Source organism: Apium graveolens, chromosome 10, assembly GCF_009905375.1.
Source record: "Apium graveolens cultivar Ventura chromosome 10, ASM990537v1, whole genome shotgun sequence".
NCBI lineage: Eukaryota > Viridiplantae > Streptophyta > Magnoliopsida > Apiales > Apiaceae > Apium > Apium graveolens.
Window position 1 is genome coordinate 149,807,276 of NC_133656.1, and position 16,419 is coordinate 149,823,694.

A 16,419-nucleotide genomic window follows, 5' to 3' on the forward strand; every position below is an offset into this window, starting at 1 on the left:
ATTGGCGTCTTTTGTCTGATAGACCCTTCCATGCAACTTCAGAGCATTTAGTAGTTTTGAAATCTACTAAAAATGTCAATGAGAGACTTACTGTCTTCACTATGAAAGTGCTCATATTGCTGAATTAACAGCTGCATCTTATTTTCTCTAACTTGTTCAGTGCCATCCCAAACTTCCTTGGCAGTTTTGCAATTGATGTTGTTGTCAAACATTTCACCATCAACTCCATTGAACAGAATATTCATGGCCTTCTTATCCTTCCTGACTTGTTCAATATCAGGATCAGACCATTCATGCCTTGGCTTGGGGACATATGGCTCATTTCCAGTTGCAGCTCTTATTGGTACATGAGGGCCTTTTTCTATTCAATCTACATATGCCTCATCTTGAGAAAGTAAATGAAGATGCATTTTTACCTTCCAGTGATGGTAATTATCTTTACCCAGAAAAGGAATCTTGACTCCAACATTCTTGACTCCAACATCCTTCTTGTTCATCTTGCTGTTTTGTTGTGATCTTTAAACTCTTTGTTTATCAAGAGCTTGCTCTGATACCAATTGTTAGTCCCTAACAATGCAACAAGAATTACAGAAGGGGGTTGAATGGAATTCTTGAAACTTTTTCTTGATTTAAAGGTGTTCTAACTTAAAATATATATCTGTGTGAATTAATTTGCAAAGTGCGGAATAATAACTTGGAATGAATCAAAACACAGGTAATTAAAAACACAAGTCTTTAAAAACTTTCTGGTGGATTTGAATGTATCCACCAGAGATATATATTATATCAAGAGAACTCTGTGTAGCTAAATTAGCTCACATCTGCTTACAGATATGAATAACTAAGTTTACAGAGAAATGCTAAGAATACAGCTTACAAATGTTTCTCTGAGGATTTTCTTGCTTAGTGTCCTTAGTCTTGTTGTCATTCTATTTGCTACTTCTTGGTTTATATATATCACCAAGATTACAAAGTAATAAGACAAGATAATAAAAACAAAACCTATCAAGTCTAATACTCTGCTGCTTCATTACTTTATTCAAGCATCTTTGAATATCTTCATAATAGCATGGAAATGGCAATGCTTCTTTGTTCTCAAAAACCCAGTTGAATAGGCTTCCATATTCCTTTTGCATACACTCGACGCATGTGACTGTGTTATCACTGTTAACGGATATTTAAATAGATCATCCGTTGGGTACATGATCATCTTTCGAGTTGTCTTGTTGATCATCCGTCGAGTAGCTATTTGGCACTTGACTTCATTTCATTTATGCAGAATTATAAGACATCAATTATGTACATTTAATCAACCTATTCTGCATATCTAATTAAAGTCAACATGACTTATATGCTACTACAGAATCTATACAAAGATGTATGCAGAAATGTGCTACAGACTTATTATTACATAAGTTACTCACTCGATGAATAACAAATCATTATACGTCGGGACTATAATGAGTCATCCGTCGGGACTACTAAGGTGTTTTGTTAATGAAATCATCAAGTTCACAACATATCCACAACAGAGTCGCATTTCAAAAATGCTTTAAAAATTTGGAAAATTTTATTTTATAAGTTTTAAATTTTTCTGAGATTTTTAAGATTGTTTTTTTTATTTTTTGGTCTATTTTTTCTGAATTTATTCGTTAAAATGTAATTTGCGGATCGGAGATAGGCCTTTTTTATCCTTTCGGGACAGGTGTCTGCATTTTGTATATCTATGGATACGTGGCAGGCTGTGAATTATTTCAAGATGATAAGGGTTATATTCATAATATAAAGAAAAAAGAAAAGAAAGAGAGAGAACTCTGTCTCTCTCTCTCTCTCTCTCTCTCTCTCTCTCTCTTTATTCTCTTCACTCCCCTCGGTTTTTCTCCTCTGTTTGCCGGTTTCCGCCCCTATCCCGGTAAGGTGCCGCCGGGAAAGAATCTCCCTGGTGGTTCTGTTGTATGTATATTCCTTTATATATATATATATACGCCTGGATTTGATGGTATTGTGATCCCTGTTGCCCGTTTCTGTCATATTCTTTCTGGACGCCGTCAGACTCTTTTCCGGCGCAGTGGTCTGTGTGTTGTGATGTGTGAGTCTGTGTGTGTGTGTCTCAGGATTGGGTGCAAGCAGCGGCATGTGTAGCACGCGTCTGCCGTGTCCTATGTTGTTCCCATTCAGTTGATTCGATTTGTAAATATTATTTAAATATTTTCTGCAGAAAACATTTGAGTGGTATTTGTAAAATGTATTATTGCGTGCAGGAAATTAGTAATTTAATCAGTGAAGATTCGCGATGGAAACCCGATTTATACGGGTACCCGTGAATTTTTACCGCCATCCGCGATGAATTTTTGTTAGGTCACACACACTGTAGAAGGGGGTTGAATAGAGTGTATAGCACAATCAAATCGAATTCTAATAACACAAGTAACAGAAAAACAAACTTTATTCAAAGCAATAAACTCTGTTACAATGCGGAAGTGTCCTCTCTCAGTGATGAACAAATATCACGAGAGCTGCTAGGGTTACAAAGAATAATATTCTCGATAATGATAACAGTTATAGTGTAAACACTATGTCTGTGTTTGTATACTACACAGTTACAAGATAATCGCTAATTGATATGGAATATAATTCTGCTTCCTAAAATATATCAATCAGTTATTCTTTTCTTCCATGTATTTCATTCTTCATAGAATTTCTTCTTCATACATATCTCTTCTTATGTTTGTCTTGATCTTCTTTCCTTTCAATCAGCCGCCTTCCTTATCTGAACGTATCCTCTAAGTCCTGATATTATCTTCTGATAAATATCTCCTGAACCTTAAGTACCGATAACTTAAGTTCTGACTTCAGTATAAGTGTTGATTTCAGTTAAGTACCGATTTGTCCTGTTTAAGTAAGATCTGAAAACTAAACATAAATCATATGTCATGACATTATCAAATATATCTAACAATCTCCCCCAACTTGTAAATTAGCATAATATACAAGTTTAACAGATATTTGATGATGTCAAAAACATTAAGTACAAATGCATGAGAATTTGACTAGATAACTACAACTTACAGTCCTTAAAGCTTTACCAACCTTAACTTCTGATAACAACTTCATTCTGTATTCATATCAGAATTTGAGCAGTTGTAGATCTTGACTTGGCTTCACTTTCTGATCTCTCTGATGTCAGGAGTTGTTCTGAGATAGTTCTTTAACAAACATCTCTCAGCATATCTGAGTTCGTCAATCATCCTCCTTTTAGCATCTTTAAGCTCTACAGAATCTTCACCAGTTTGAAATATAGCAGCCCTGAGATCATTAATTCTAGCTTTCCTTATGTCCTGATCTAGTCTGATCAAATATGCATTGTCAGACTCAAGATTGAATTCTACAGCCTTATAACCCAGAAAGGTAGTTATAATCTTAGCAGAATTAGGCTTCATCTCAACAATATCACCCTTGTGATCTCTGTACTTTGGAAGATATGTGCTGTCAGACTTTACAGAATAAAGTCTTTTCTATTTCTGAATTTGACTCTTCAAATAGTTTGCAGCACTTTCTGTTATTCTGTCATTCACTTGAAGTAAAAATAAAACATGTTCCAGTTCTTCAAAATACTTCAGTGGAATGGCATTTTCCCTTATGTGGTAAACCCTACCATCTGTCATGAAGTATAACAAGATGTGTTCTTTCAAATAGGTATGGTAAACCATCTGTACAGATTCCAATTGATTCAATCTTTTAGGAGTTGCTCCAATACCTGGTTCACTTAAGGAAGTTGGATCATTGGTTGTGTTCTGTACTCTTCTTTCATCAGCACTACCCAATCCATATTTATCTCTTGCTTCCTTTCCAGTAACCACTCTTGCTTTAAAACCACTTGCAGCAGTCTTCAAAGGTTGAGTCTGTTTGGCTTTGGTGAAACCTGGTAGGAGTAATTTTGAAGGTTTAACATGAGCAATGTCAGAGGTTTCCTTTGATTTATCTTCTGATATCAAGTCAACTTGAGCTATGTCAGAGGTTACTTGCTTCTTTGTAATATAAGAACTAACTATATCTTGACTCTGAACAACTTGAGCCATGTCAGAGGTTGTCTTAGAAATCTTTCTTGAAGTCAGAGTAAGATCAGTATCTTTAACAGTAATTTATTCATCCACATGAGACACATAAACCTTTATAGGTTCACCAACTTTTTCTTTGCCCTTAGACCTCAGATCTATCTGCAATTGTGATTTGGCCTTAGTTGCCTCAATATTTGTCCTTTCTTTTATCACAATGCCTTTGGACTTTGGAAGTTTCTTTTTACCAACAGAAGCTTCAGATTTAGAGTTAACTTTTTCTGAGTTAAGTCTAGCTTCTTCTTCCAATAGACTCTCAAAGTCCATTCCTGGATTTTCCTTCAGAAATAACTATCTTGAAATTTCTTCATCAAGATCCAAAAGTTCATCAGAACTTATTCTTTTACCAGTATCAGAAGTAATTCTTTTCCAGTATCAGAAGTTTGTTCTAAGACTTGTAGCTTCAGCTCTTTTTGATGAAAGACCTCTACCTTGACTATGACATTTACCCATTCCAGAGTTTCCCTGGTCATCTTTTTCATCATCATTCCCCTTCAGTGTCTTAACAGTTTTGCATTTGGACTTAATTACCTTCTCCCCCTTTTTGGCATCAGCAGGTAAAAGAAGAGAGACAAGCAATTCCACTGAGGATTGGATCTCATCGAGTTGAGATTGCTGAGAAGCTTGATTTTTCAAAATTTCATCAATCTGAGACTGTTGCTTCTCTTGGGTCTTCTTAATGTAAGCAACTCTGTCAAAGGTAGGTTGGAAGAAAGTTTTCTTGTCAATTTTCTTAGTCATTTCTTGCTTGAGCAATTCTTACTGAATTTTATGTACCTTTGCATGAGTTGTTGAATGTAGACCTTGCAGATGTCTAGTACACAATGCAGTGACTCAAAGCTGTGTCTTGAAATCATCATTAATTAGCATCTCATCAGCTTTTGCCAAGTGCTCAGCAAGAACTGTTTCAGATGGAACAAAGGTAACTGTGTTCCACTTTTTAGTCCACTCCTGTCCTCTAGGAGTTTCACTCCAAGGTACTGGTGCTTCCCTTGTAACAAACTTCTTGACTATCTCACTTTTGTGAACAGTTTGTTGAGGTGCATGTCCTGATGGACCAGCTACAGTAGCATCTTCATTTATAGAAGCATCACTAATAGTATCAACATTTGCAGCATCAGAACTTACAGAATCAGCATCTTCTGATAAAAGAACAGTATGAGAAGCTATTGAGGCTTCAACATCATCCTCTAAATGCTGATATGCTTCCAAGTTCTGATCAACATCCATAGTCTGATGCTCACCTATATTCTGATCATCAACATCTAGATGCAGAGAAGGTGTTGTAGACAATTCCGAAGTTTCATTAGCATCAGTAAGAGGTGTTGTTGATGGATTAATTAATGTTGGAGCTTCTAAGTAGAGAACCTCAGGCACAACTAGGTTGTGAACATCAATTTTAGCACTTGTGCCTGGGTCTGCAGTAGATACTGGTTCATGTACAGGAGACACAGGTGGTGTAGTTGCTTTATCTGTAGCAGCTTTCTGAGTTGGTGACAATGGAGGTGGAGATGCAGTAGCTTCTTTGAGATCAGAGATTCTTGATCTCCTTCCTTAGCTGCTGCTTCCTAATCATCTGAAGCTGGCCTGTGAGCTCTCTATTTCTTTTTTTTTCTTTGAAGGTGTGGATTCCTTGGGAGTTTCAGCATACGACATTCTTCTAAGCCTTTTGAGAAGCTTAGATCCCCCAATTCCAGTATCCTTTTGAGAAGGGACCTTCTCAGCTTCTTTAACAACAGGTTCTGATGCAGAAACCTGTTCCTCACTATCTGACTCATCTCTCAGAACAATCCTCCTTCTCTTCTGTGATGTCTGAGGGACAGTCTTTGTCCTCTTAGGCTTGGAAGATGAAGGCTTCACATTATGTGCTGATGATGAAGGTTGAGCTATCTGTGAAGGTATGAGATGTGTTCTGATAGAGGGTTGAGTAGGTTGTGGTGTATGTGTGGTATGTTCTGAAGGTTGTTGTGGTGTAATAACCCCAATTTTTGGGAAATTTTGAAATCCTTATGAATAGTGTTTTTGCTAAATGAGAAAACTTTTCATGCCACACTATGTAGGGGTTCTGATATGGATATTCTGAGATTTTATTAGTACTTTATATGGGATATAAGTGTATGGGGATAAAAGGTGAACATATTTCTAAACCGGGAGTCGATGTTCCCGAGTATATTATATATATATATTTTTATATATATATAGATATAGTTTTAAAACTATTGATCGAATAAGATTTATTCGATACCTTTATTTTACTTAATTGAATATTTATTCGAATATTCATTCGAGGGCTTATGACTTCTTTATTTTATTAAATGAATATTATTATGAATATTCATTCGAGGGCTTATGACTTCTTTATTTTATTAAATGAATATTATTATGAATATTCATTCGAGGGCTTATGACTTCTTTATTTTATTAAATGAATATTATTTTGAATATTATCCGAGGGCTTATGACTCAGTTCATATTATTATTGAATATTACTTGGATATTCATTTGAGGATGTATGACTCCTTTATTTTATGAATATTATTTATAGTATTCATTCGAGGTATTATGACTCCGCTTATTACTTAATAATATTCTTTATTGTAATAAAGAATAAGGTGTCGATAATCAAACTTATTTTTGATTATTCAAATAAAGATATTACTTTCGTATAAGTATATCTTTGATTATTTGCTATTCCTTCGAGTATAAGTTTTCCAACTTCTACCTCCATTATTCTTTATGGGAATATTATTTAAATAATAATATTCAGATATTTCTTTCATATTGGGACTGATTTATTTCATAAATCAGCATCACTCCAAACATTCTTAAAAATGTTTTCGAGTCTTCAAAATGAATTTAAAAGTTAGAGCGGATCCCAAAACTCATTTTTATATTTAAGATCTTCCTTTTTAAGGGGATTTAAATACTCGCTCAAAACCTGAGGGATCCGGCTCTGTGGTGTATTTTATATTCGCAATAAGGTTGCAGTTTTCGTAAATAAATTGATTACTTACCCAACGTTCGGGAAGTAAGTCCATCTATTGAGTCGGCATAAGCAACATGGGCTCAGTGGGCGTCCATGATAGTGTAAGTGGCTCAGTGGGAGTCCATCAAATGCATAAGTGGCTGAGTGGCAGTCCAGCATAAGGTCCTATTACGACCAGGGTGATGACCAGTGGGTAATTCGTCCATCTACTAGTAGAAAAGGTTACTTATGGGTATCTTTTCCTGATCAGCAAGATATCTGGTTTATGCCAAAATTCTTTTCCTTTCCAAATTTATTGGATATTTGTAAGTGGCATTTTATACCACTTAGAACGTCTTAAAATGGCTTAAATTGGTGTCTTGAAATCAAGTATTTTGTGTATTTGATGCGTTTTTCTAGTGTTTATGCATTTCAGGGTATTAGTTGCATTTCGGAGGAGGAATCATCAAGAATAAGCCTTGGCATGTGTTCACCATTGCGAGAGGAAAAGAACGGGCAGATTACGGCGAAGAAACGGAGCAAACCTGGAATTTTTCCAGTAGGGTCCTGCGCGCCCGCGCAGCAATGCTGAGCGGCCGCGCAGCAGCCTTGTGCGCCCGCGCAGAAATGCTGAGCGGCCGCGCAGGGTCGGGGAAAAAGATGAATTATTTTAGACTTCTACTTCTGTTTGGCTTCCAACTTCTATGTAATCTGAGTTTTATGGGACTATTATATAAGTAGATTTGAGACGTTTTCATAGAAAAGAAGAAGGAGTTTGTGTTTTAGATTGTGTTTTGCACAAGAAGCGAAAGAGATAAGGAAGAAGACCGATTTAGCACACTGCAGCGAAGAGGAAGCATATATTCTTGTGATTCTTGTTTCGTTGTAACGTTGGATGCTAGTTTTCTTGCTTTGACTTATTTACTCTTGTGACGTACTCTGTTTTAATATAATTAGTTAGTTATTATTTTCTTGTGTTGTTTATCATGATTTCATATGAACCCATGATGGCGATACGTTCTATTATGGGCTAATCGTGATCATGGGGTTGTAACGGATTTATTATGGAATTCTTTAGTTAATTGTTTAATACTGTAGTGTGTGATGATTGCATGATATCTAGTATTGGTTGTGCGTATTCGTCTTATGTGCGTCGCGAACATATAAGATAGGGTGTTAATCTCTTGTGAAGCGACGGTGGATCTTGAGATTTAGAACTTGCCATGCTAGCATAGGTTCATGTAAGTTGTGCATGATTAGTGGGTAATTCTAACAGTTTTATTTGCCCTATGTAATCAAAAGGGATAACTTGTGCTTAAATCGTTGTGTTGTCAATTTCTATAGACATATAGGAACTCAACATAATTGATGACTATTCAACTTCTATCTTAATTGTGGATGCTTGGTAGAATGGTATTAGTACAATGAAAGTTGGCTTTTATCAGTTTCGTGTTATTCGATTAATGTCATTACTGTCACATGCTAAAGGTATTAACAATGGCTATAGAAGGAAGTAATAATAAAGTTGTGATCTCATGAGTGTTTTATTATTGATAAATTGAAGTGTTAGTTAAGTGGTTAGTTAAGTAGTTAATTATAGTTAATATTTAATCAACAATTTTAAGTGTTATTATCTTAACATTGAGAAGTAATCATACATTGGTGAGTGAGTTTAATTAGACAATAACTTAGTCTGAGTCTCTGAGGGAACGAACTAGAAAGTATTCTATATTACTTGCGAACGCGTATACTTGCGTGAATATTAGTGCATGTTTTCGCCCTAACAAGTTTTTGGCGCCGCTGCCGGGGACTCGGCGTATTTGTTTAGTTTATGTACTTACCATCATTGGTCATTAGGACTCAGTGATTAGGATGTAGTAGTTAATTACTCTTTTCGGTTGTGTTTCAGGTACTTTAGCAAGTGTTTATGCAAACTCGTTCTCGTGCTCGCAAAAGGACCTTAGATACAGCTGAGGAGAAAGACGAAGTTCTTGATACTCCGGAGAAGTTAGATTTTGAGGATTCGGACTCAGGAACTGAGCAGAAAGAACCAGTAAACATGGGAGATCGCATTGTTCAAGCTGATCCAGCTCTTATGGATTTTTCTCGGCCTAAAATTGATGACATTCAGTCAAGCATCCTTCATCCGGCTATTCAAGCTAACACCTTTGAAATCAAGCCGGGCACTATTCAGATGGTGCAGAATTCTGTTTCTTTTGGAGGAGCGGCCACTGAAGACCCCAACATGCACATAAGGAATTTTGTCGAGATCTGCAGCACTTTTAAGTATAATGGCGTGACTGATGAGGCTATCAAGTTGAGGCTTTTCCCATTCTCACTAAGGGATATGGCTAAAGACTGGTTACATTCTGAACCAGCTGGGTCCATCACTACGTGGCAAGATCTTGCGCAAAAGTTTCTGGTGAAGTTTTATCCAATGGCAAAGACTGCTGCTATGAGGAGTGCTCTTACTCAGTTTGCGCAGCAACCTATAGAATCTATGTGCGAGGCTTGGGAACGCTACAAGGAAATGTTGAGAAAATGTCCACATCATGGAATGCCGGATTGGATGGTAATCACTGGTTTTTATAATGGTTTGGGGGCCCAATCTCGGCCCATGCTCAATGCAGTAGCTGGAGGCGCCTTATGGGCTAAAAGCTATATTGAGGCGTATAATCTTATAGAGACGATGGCTGAAACGAGCATCAAAACCCAACTCAGAGGATGACGTCAGGCAAGGTAGCAGGTATTCTGGAAGGTGATGCAGCCACCGCTATTGCAGCCCAGCTCCAAGCGCTATCAATGAAGGTTGATTCTTTGGCTACGTATGGAGTTAATCAAATAGCTATGGTTTGTGAGCTTTGTGCAGGTTCTCATGCTACGGATCAGTGTTCTCTTGTCAACGAATCTGTTCAGTATGTGAATAATTATCAGCGACAACAGCAGCCTGTGCCAGCGACCTATCATCCTAACAACAGAAATCATCCAAATTTCAGCTGGGGGAATAATCAGAATGCTATTCAGCCAACATATCAGCAAGGAGTAAGTAAACAGTTTAACCCACCTGGATTCCAGCAACCACAGCAGTATGCTACAAGGCAATCATATCCTCAACAGGGAAGTGCAGCTGCACCTACTAGTGCTGATTTTGAGGAACTTAAGCTGTTGTGCAAGAGTCAGGCGGTTTCTATCAAGACCTTGGAAAATCAAATCGGTCAATTAGCCAATGCAGTGCTCAATCGTCAACCTGGCACTCTTCCCAGTGACACGGAAGTACCAGGTAGGAAGGAAGCTAAAGAGCAAGTCAAGGCTATTACGTTAAGGTCTGGAAAAGTAGTTGATGCTGAAAAGGCAAAAGAAGTCGAAGCTGAAGTTAGAGATGAAGAATCTAAGCAAAAGGAGAAAGTGGCGGAACCAAGGAAGACTACTGTTGAACACACTCTGCCTGAGGCTAATACAGGGGAAAAACAGCTCTATCCTCCACCACCTTTTCCTAAGAGATTGCAGCAACAAAAGCTGGATAGACAGTTCGGGAAGTTTCTGGAGGTGTTCAAGAAACTTCACATCAATATACCTTTCGCTGAGGCGCTGGAACAAATGCCTAGTTATGCGAAGTTTATGAAGACTATTCTTTCAAGGAAGGTGAAACTGGATGACCTTGAAACCGTTGCTCTCACGGAAGAATGCAGCGCGGTTCTGCAACAAAAGTTACCACCAAAACTGAAAGATCCAGGAAGCTTCACCATTCCTTGCACCATTGGCAATCTAACTTTTGAAAAGTGCCTTTGTGATTTGGGAGCAAGCATTAATCTGATGCCGTTGTCGATCTTTAAAAAGCTGGATCTGCCTGATCCAAAACCCACATACATGTCGCTACAATTGGCGGACCGTTCCATTACTTACCCAAGGGGCATAGTTGAGGATGTGCTCGTCAAGGTGGATAAGCTCTTCTTTCCTGCTGATTTTGTTATTCTGGATTTTGAGGAAGATAAGAAGATTCCCATAATCTTGGGGAGGCCTTTCTTGGCTACTGGCCGTATCTTGATAGATGTGCAAAAAGGGGAACTTACTATGCGGGTCCAAGATCAGGATGTGACCTTCAACGTATTCAAGGCAATGAAATTCCCTACAGAAGATGAGGAGTGCTTAAAAGTAGATGTGATTGATTCTGCGGTTACTTCGGAACTCGATCACATGCTAATGTCTGATGCATTGGAAAAGGCCTTAGTGGGGGATTTTGACAGCGATGATGAAGATAGCAACGAGCAATTACAATATCTGAACGCTTCTCCATGGAAGCGAAAGCTCGACATACCATTTGAATCTCTTGGTACTTCTGACCTTAAGAATGCTAAAGGGAAGCTCAAACCATCAATAGAGGAAGCACCTACCTTGGAGCTCAAACCATTACCTGAACACTTGAGGTATGCTTTTTTAGGTGATTCATCTACGTTACCTGTTATTATTTCAGCTGACCTTTCAGGTAGTGAGGAAGACAAGCTCTTAAGGATTTTGAGAGAATTCAAATCGGCTATAGGATGGACCATAGCAGACATCAAGGGGATAAGTCCTTCATATTGTATGCATAAAATTCTGTTAGAGGAAGGTAGTAAGCCAACTGTGGAGCAGCAGCGAAGACTGAACCCGATCATGAAGGAGGTGGTGAAGAAAGAAATTCTGAAATGGCTAGATGCAGGCATCATTTATCCTATTTCCGACAGCTCATGGGTGAGCCCCGTGCAATGTGTACCTAAGAAAGGAGGTATCACTGTGGTCGCAAATGAAAAGAATGAGCTCATCCCTACTCGAACAGTTATAGGATGGAGAGTATGCATGGATTATAGAAAATTGAACAAAGCCACAAGGACGGATCACTTCCCTCTCCCATTCATTGATCAAATGCTCGACAGATTGGCGGGACATGAGTATTTTTGTCTTCTGGATGGTTATTCCGGGTATAATCAGATTTGTATTGCACTAGAGGATCAGGAAAAGACTACCTTCACTTGTCCATTTGGCACATTTGCTTTTCGAAGAGTTTCGTTTGGGGTATGTGGCGCCCCGGCCACCTTTCAGAGATGTATGATGGCTATATTCTCTGACATGATAGAAATAACGTCGAAGTGTTCATGGATGACTTCTCCGTCTTTGGACACTCATATGATGAATGTTTGAATAATCTGTGCGCCGTACTCAAAAGATGCGTGGAAACTAATTTGGTGCTTAATTGGGAGAAATGTCATTTTATGGTGCGTGAAGGCATTATCCTTGGGCATAAGGTCTCTAGCAAAGGTCTGGAGGTGGACAAGGCCAAGGTGGGAGTCATTGAAAATCTTCCCCCACCCAATTCGGTGAAAGGAATCCGTAGTTTTCTCGGTCATGCGGGTTTTTATCGGCGATTCATCAAGGACTTTTCAAAGATATCTAAGCCGTTGTGCAATTTACTTGAGAAAGATGTGCCTTTTAAATTTGATGATGAATGTTTGGCAGCATTCGAGACTCTCAAGGAGAGTTTGATCACGGCACCAGTTATTACAGCACCAGATTGGACAGAACCGTTTGAGATGATGTGTGATGTGAGTGACTATGCGGTAGGTGCAGTTCTGGGACAGCGCAAGAAAAATCTCTTCCATGTGGTCTACTATGCGAGTAAGACTTTAAATGGGGCCCAATTGAACTACACCACTACTGAAAAGGAGCTTTTGGCTATAGTCTTTGGCTTTGAGAAATTTCGATCTTATCTGCTTGGTACGAAAGTAACAGTATTCACTGATCATGCAGCTATTCGCTATCTGGTTTCTAAGAAGGATTCGAAGCCGAGACTCATTCGTTGGGTGCTTTTACTTCAAGAATTTGAGTTAGAGATCAAAGATAGAAAAGGTACTGAGAATCAAGTAGCTGACCATCTCTCTAGGTTGGAGAATCCCGATTCTACTTCACAAGATAGGACGTTAATCAATGAATCTTTTCCGGATGAGCAGTTGTTTGCAATGTAGGAGGAAGAACCATGGTTTACAGATATTGTAAACTATCTTGTCAGCAATATAATGCCGCCTAATTTGACATCCGCTCAAAAGAAGAAGTTTCTGCATGAGGTGAAGTGGTATATGTGGGATGAACCATATTTGTTTAGACAGGGAGCTGACCAGATCATCAGGAGATGTATCCCGTTCTGTGAGACGGAGGGGATATTACGAGACTTCCATTCCACGGTTTATGGTGGACACTATGGAGGTGAGAAGACGGCAGCTCGTATTCTGCAAGCAGGTTTTTTCTGGCCTACTTTGTTCAAGGATGCTCATCAGTTTGTTTTAAGGTGTGATCATTGCCAAAGAGTGGGAAATTTGTCAAGGAAGGATGAGATGCCATTAAATGTGATGCTTGAAGTCGAGGTCTTTGATGTGTGGGGAATCGATTTCATGGGGCCTTTTATCTCGTCTTGCAATAATCAGTACATCTTGCTGGCAGTCAATTATGTCTCAAAATGGGTCGAAGTTAAAGCTTTACCGACAAATGATGCAAAGGCAGTGCTAAATTTTCTTCATAAGCAAATTTTCACAAGGTTTGGGACGCCTCGGGTAATTATAAGTGATGAAGGATCGCATTTTTGCAACCGTAAGTTCACTTCTATGATGCAGCGTTATAACGTGAATCATCGAGTAGCTACTGCCTATCATCCGCAAACAAATGGTCAAGCGGAAGTGTCTAACAGAGAGATAAAACGCATTCTAGAGAAGGTTGTTTGTCCGTCAAGGAAGGATTGGTCTTTAAAGCTCGATGAAGCTGTTTGGGCTTACAGAACAGCATTCAAAACTCCACTTGGGATGTCACCGTTTCAGTTGGTGTACGGTAAGGGATATCATCTACCGGCGGAGCTTGAGCCTAAGGCCTACTGGGCATTGAAGAAATTGAACCTGGATTTAGATGCAGCTGGTAAGAAAAGAATGCTTCAGCTTAATGAACTTGATGAATTTCGACTTCAAGCGTACGAGAATAACAAAATGTATAAGGAAAAGGTGAAGAGGTGGCACGATAGGAAGCTACATCCTAAGTTATTTGTGCCAGGGCAACAAGTTCTGTTATTCAACTCTCGGCTCCGACTTTTTCCTGGGAAGTTGAAATCAAGGTGGTCTGGACCTTTTATTGTCAAAACTGTGTTTCCACATGGAGCAGTGGAAATTTTTGAGAAGGATTCGGACCAAGCATTCAAGGTTAACGGTCAGCGGTTAAAGCACTACTATGGGGACATGGCAAACCGAGAGGTGGTTAGTGCCATTTTGTTGACTACTTGAGAAAGGTACGGAACGTCAAGCTAATGACAAAAAAGAAGCGCTGCGTGGGAGGCAACCCATGAATTGTTGTTACAGGAACCCTTAGAAGTTAATAACCTATCCAAAAACACAAAAAAATCAGAAAAAAAAGGGCTGAAAAAAAAAATTCCAGAGACCCTCTACGCGCCTGCGCAGAAATGCTGAGCGGCCGCGCAGGGGTCGAGTTCCAGAAAATTTTTTGCAGTTCAGAAAAAAAAAAAAAAAAACAAAACAAAACACAAAAACCCAGCACAGCCCATAAACCCACGAATTCTTTTCCCATTACCCCATGATTTTATCCCTCAACCCCACTCCTAATCTAATTTAACCTACTCCACACCCTATATATATATACACCTATCCCACATATCTCCCACACACTTCCTACACTTAAACCCTCTCATAAACATCAAAAATCAGTTCTTACACACTTTTATTCACAAATCAATGGCACCCAAGAGAGCACGCACTATTGACAGCAGCAGCACAGTTCCTACTGCTGATTCATCAAGGGGTACTGCTGCAAGGCCTCGGTTAACTGACAGAGGTGCGGAGGAGGAGTACACTAGGCTGTTGGGGAAGCCGATTCTAAAGGAGAGGGGGTTTTTACCATCAGGGAGGGATGGTGAGTTGTTACCCATGATTGCAGAGAAGGGGTGGATAGCTTTTTGTGAGTCACCCGAAGGAGTACCGATGAGTGTGGTTCGCGAGTTCTACGCGAACGCAAAGGCTGAAAAGAATGGGTTTTCTGTAGTTCGTGGGCTTACGGTTGATTATCATCCTGCGGCGATTCGCCGTGTGATTGGACAGCGAGAGAGAAAGCCCGAGGAGGAGAACTGGAATGAAAAGACTGCTGAGGATTTTGACTTGGATTTGATTTGTGCGACTCTCTGTCGACCGGGCACAGTTTGGAACCGCAGTCCAGCCAATAATGAGTATCGTCACTTTCCGGCGATCGCCATGAACATGTATGCCTGTGCATGGAATGCATTTATATGTGCTAATATTCTGCCTTCTTCACATGCACACGAGGTCACAGTTGAGAGAGCACAGTTGTTGTGGGGAATTCTGAATGAGGAATACTATGTGGACCTTGGTGAGTTTATCTACCAAGGAATTCTGAAGTTTTTGAGGGGAGCAAAGCATATGAACATCCCTTATGCATCCACGGTTACGAAGCTATGCCGAGCAGTAGGAGTGAACTGGCCGGCTCATGAGCAGTTGCAGTTGCCAGCAGCTCCGATAGATTCTGGCACTCTGAATGGGATACAGGAGTGGACCGGTGGTGAGCCTGAGGAGCATGGGCTGGGTTATCGTCTTCCAGGAGGGCGTCCAGCACGAGGTGATACTATGGCTAGGCCAGGGCGTGGTGAGGCTGGTTCTTCGAGAGCTCAGGAGGGTGCTGGGATGGGTGATGCCCAGTATAGGAGGCTTTCACGGCGGATGGATGCCATGTATGAGACGCAGAGCAGGTTTGCTCAGGAGCTCACCCTTGCGTTAGGGACTGCTTTTCGAGGCCTTAGAGCTGATATCCAGTGGCCAGTTTTTGGTGAGGACTCTGCGTACCCGCCGCCTGATACTCCACCCACTGAGGGTGATGATGATGATGACTCCGAGTAGGTATACCCTGTGTTCCTTTCTACTACCTTCACTGGGGACAGTGAAGATTTTAAGTTTGTGGGTGGTAGTTAAGGAATATTTTGTGTGTGTCATATAGCTGCATATTCATGATAGTTAGTTCATATAGTTGCATAATTTTTGCTATATAGTTTTTTTTATAGCTTTATTTGTTTGTCATATCATATAGCTCATGCATATACCATGATCCCTTTTGCAATGATTTATCGACTGAATTGTGATATTGATGCGAGTGGAGTGATAGCATTAAAGTGATATTAAGTTGTGTAGGTTGATATGCATGCTAGAAGCACTTGTATTTTCACTAAGTCTTAGAGAATGCTTAAGGGCTAGATTGTTGTTATGATCTGATTATTTTCGAGGATAATCTATTTATTATGCTTAGAATTTG

General features: G+C 39.5%; 1 non-coding gene across 1 annotated transcript; it reads right to left on the minus strand.

Annotated features, from left to right (window-relative positions):
- Positions 1 to 9,532: 9,532 nt before the first annotated feature.
- On the minus strand, positions 9,533 to 9,639 carry LOC141694042 (small nucleolar RNA R71). Its single transcript, XR_012563375.1, has one exon. It is a non-coding gene; the product is annotated as a small nucleolar RNA R71 (small nucleolar RNA).
- Positions 9,640 to 16,419: the final 6,780 nt, after the last annotated feature.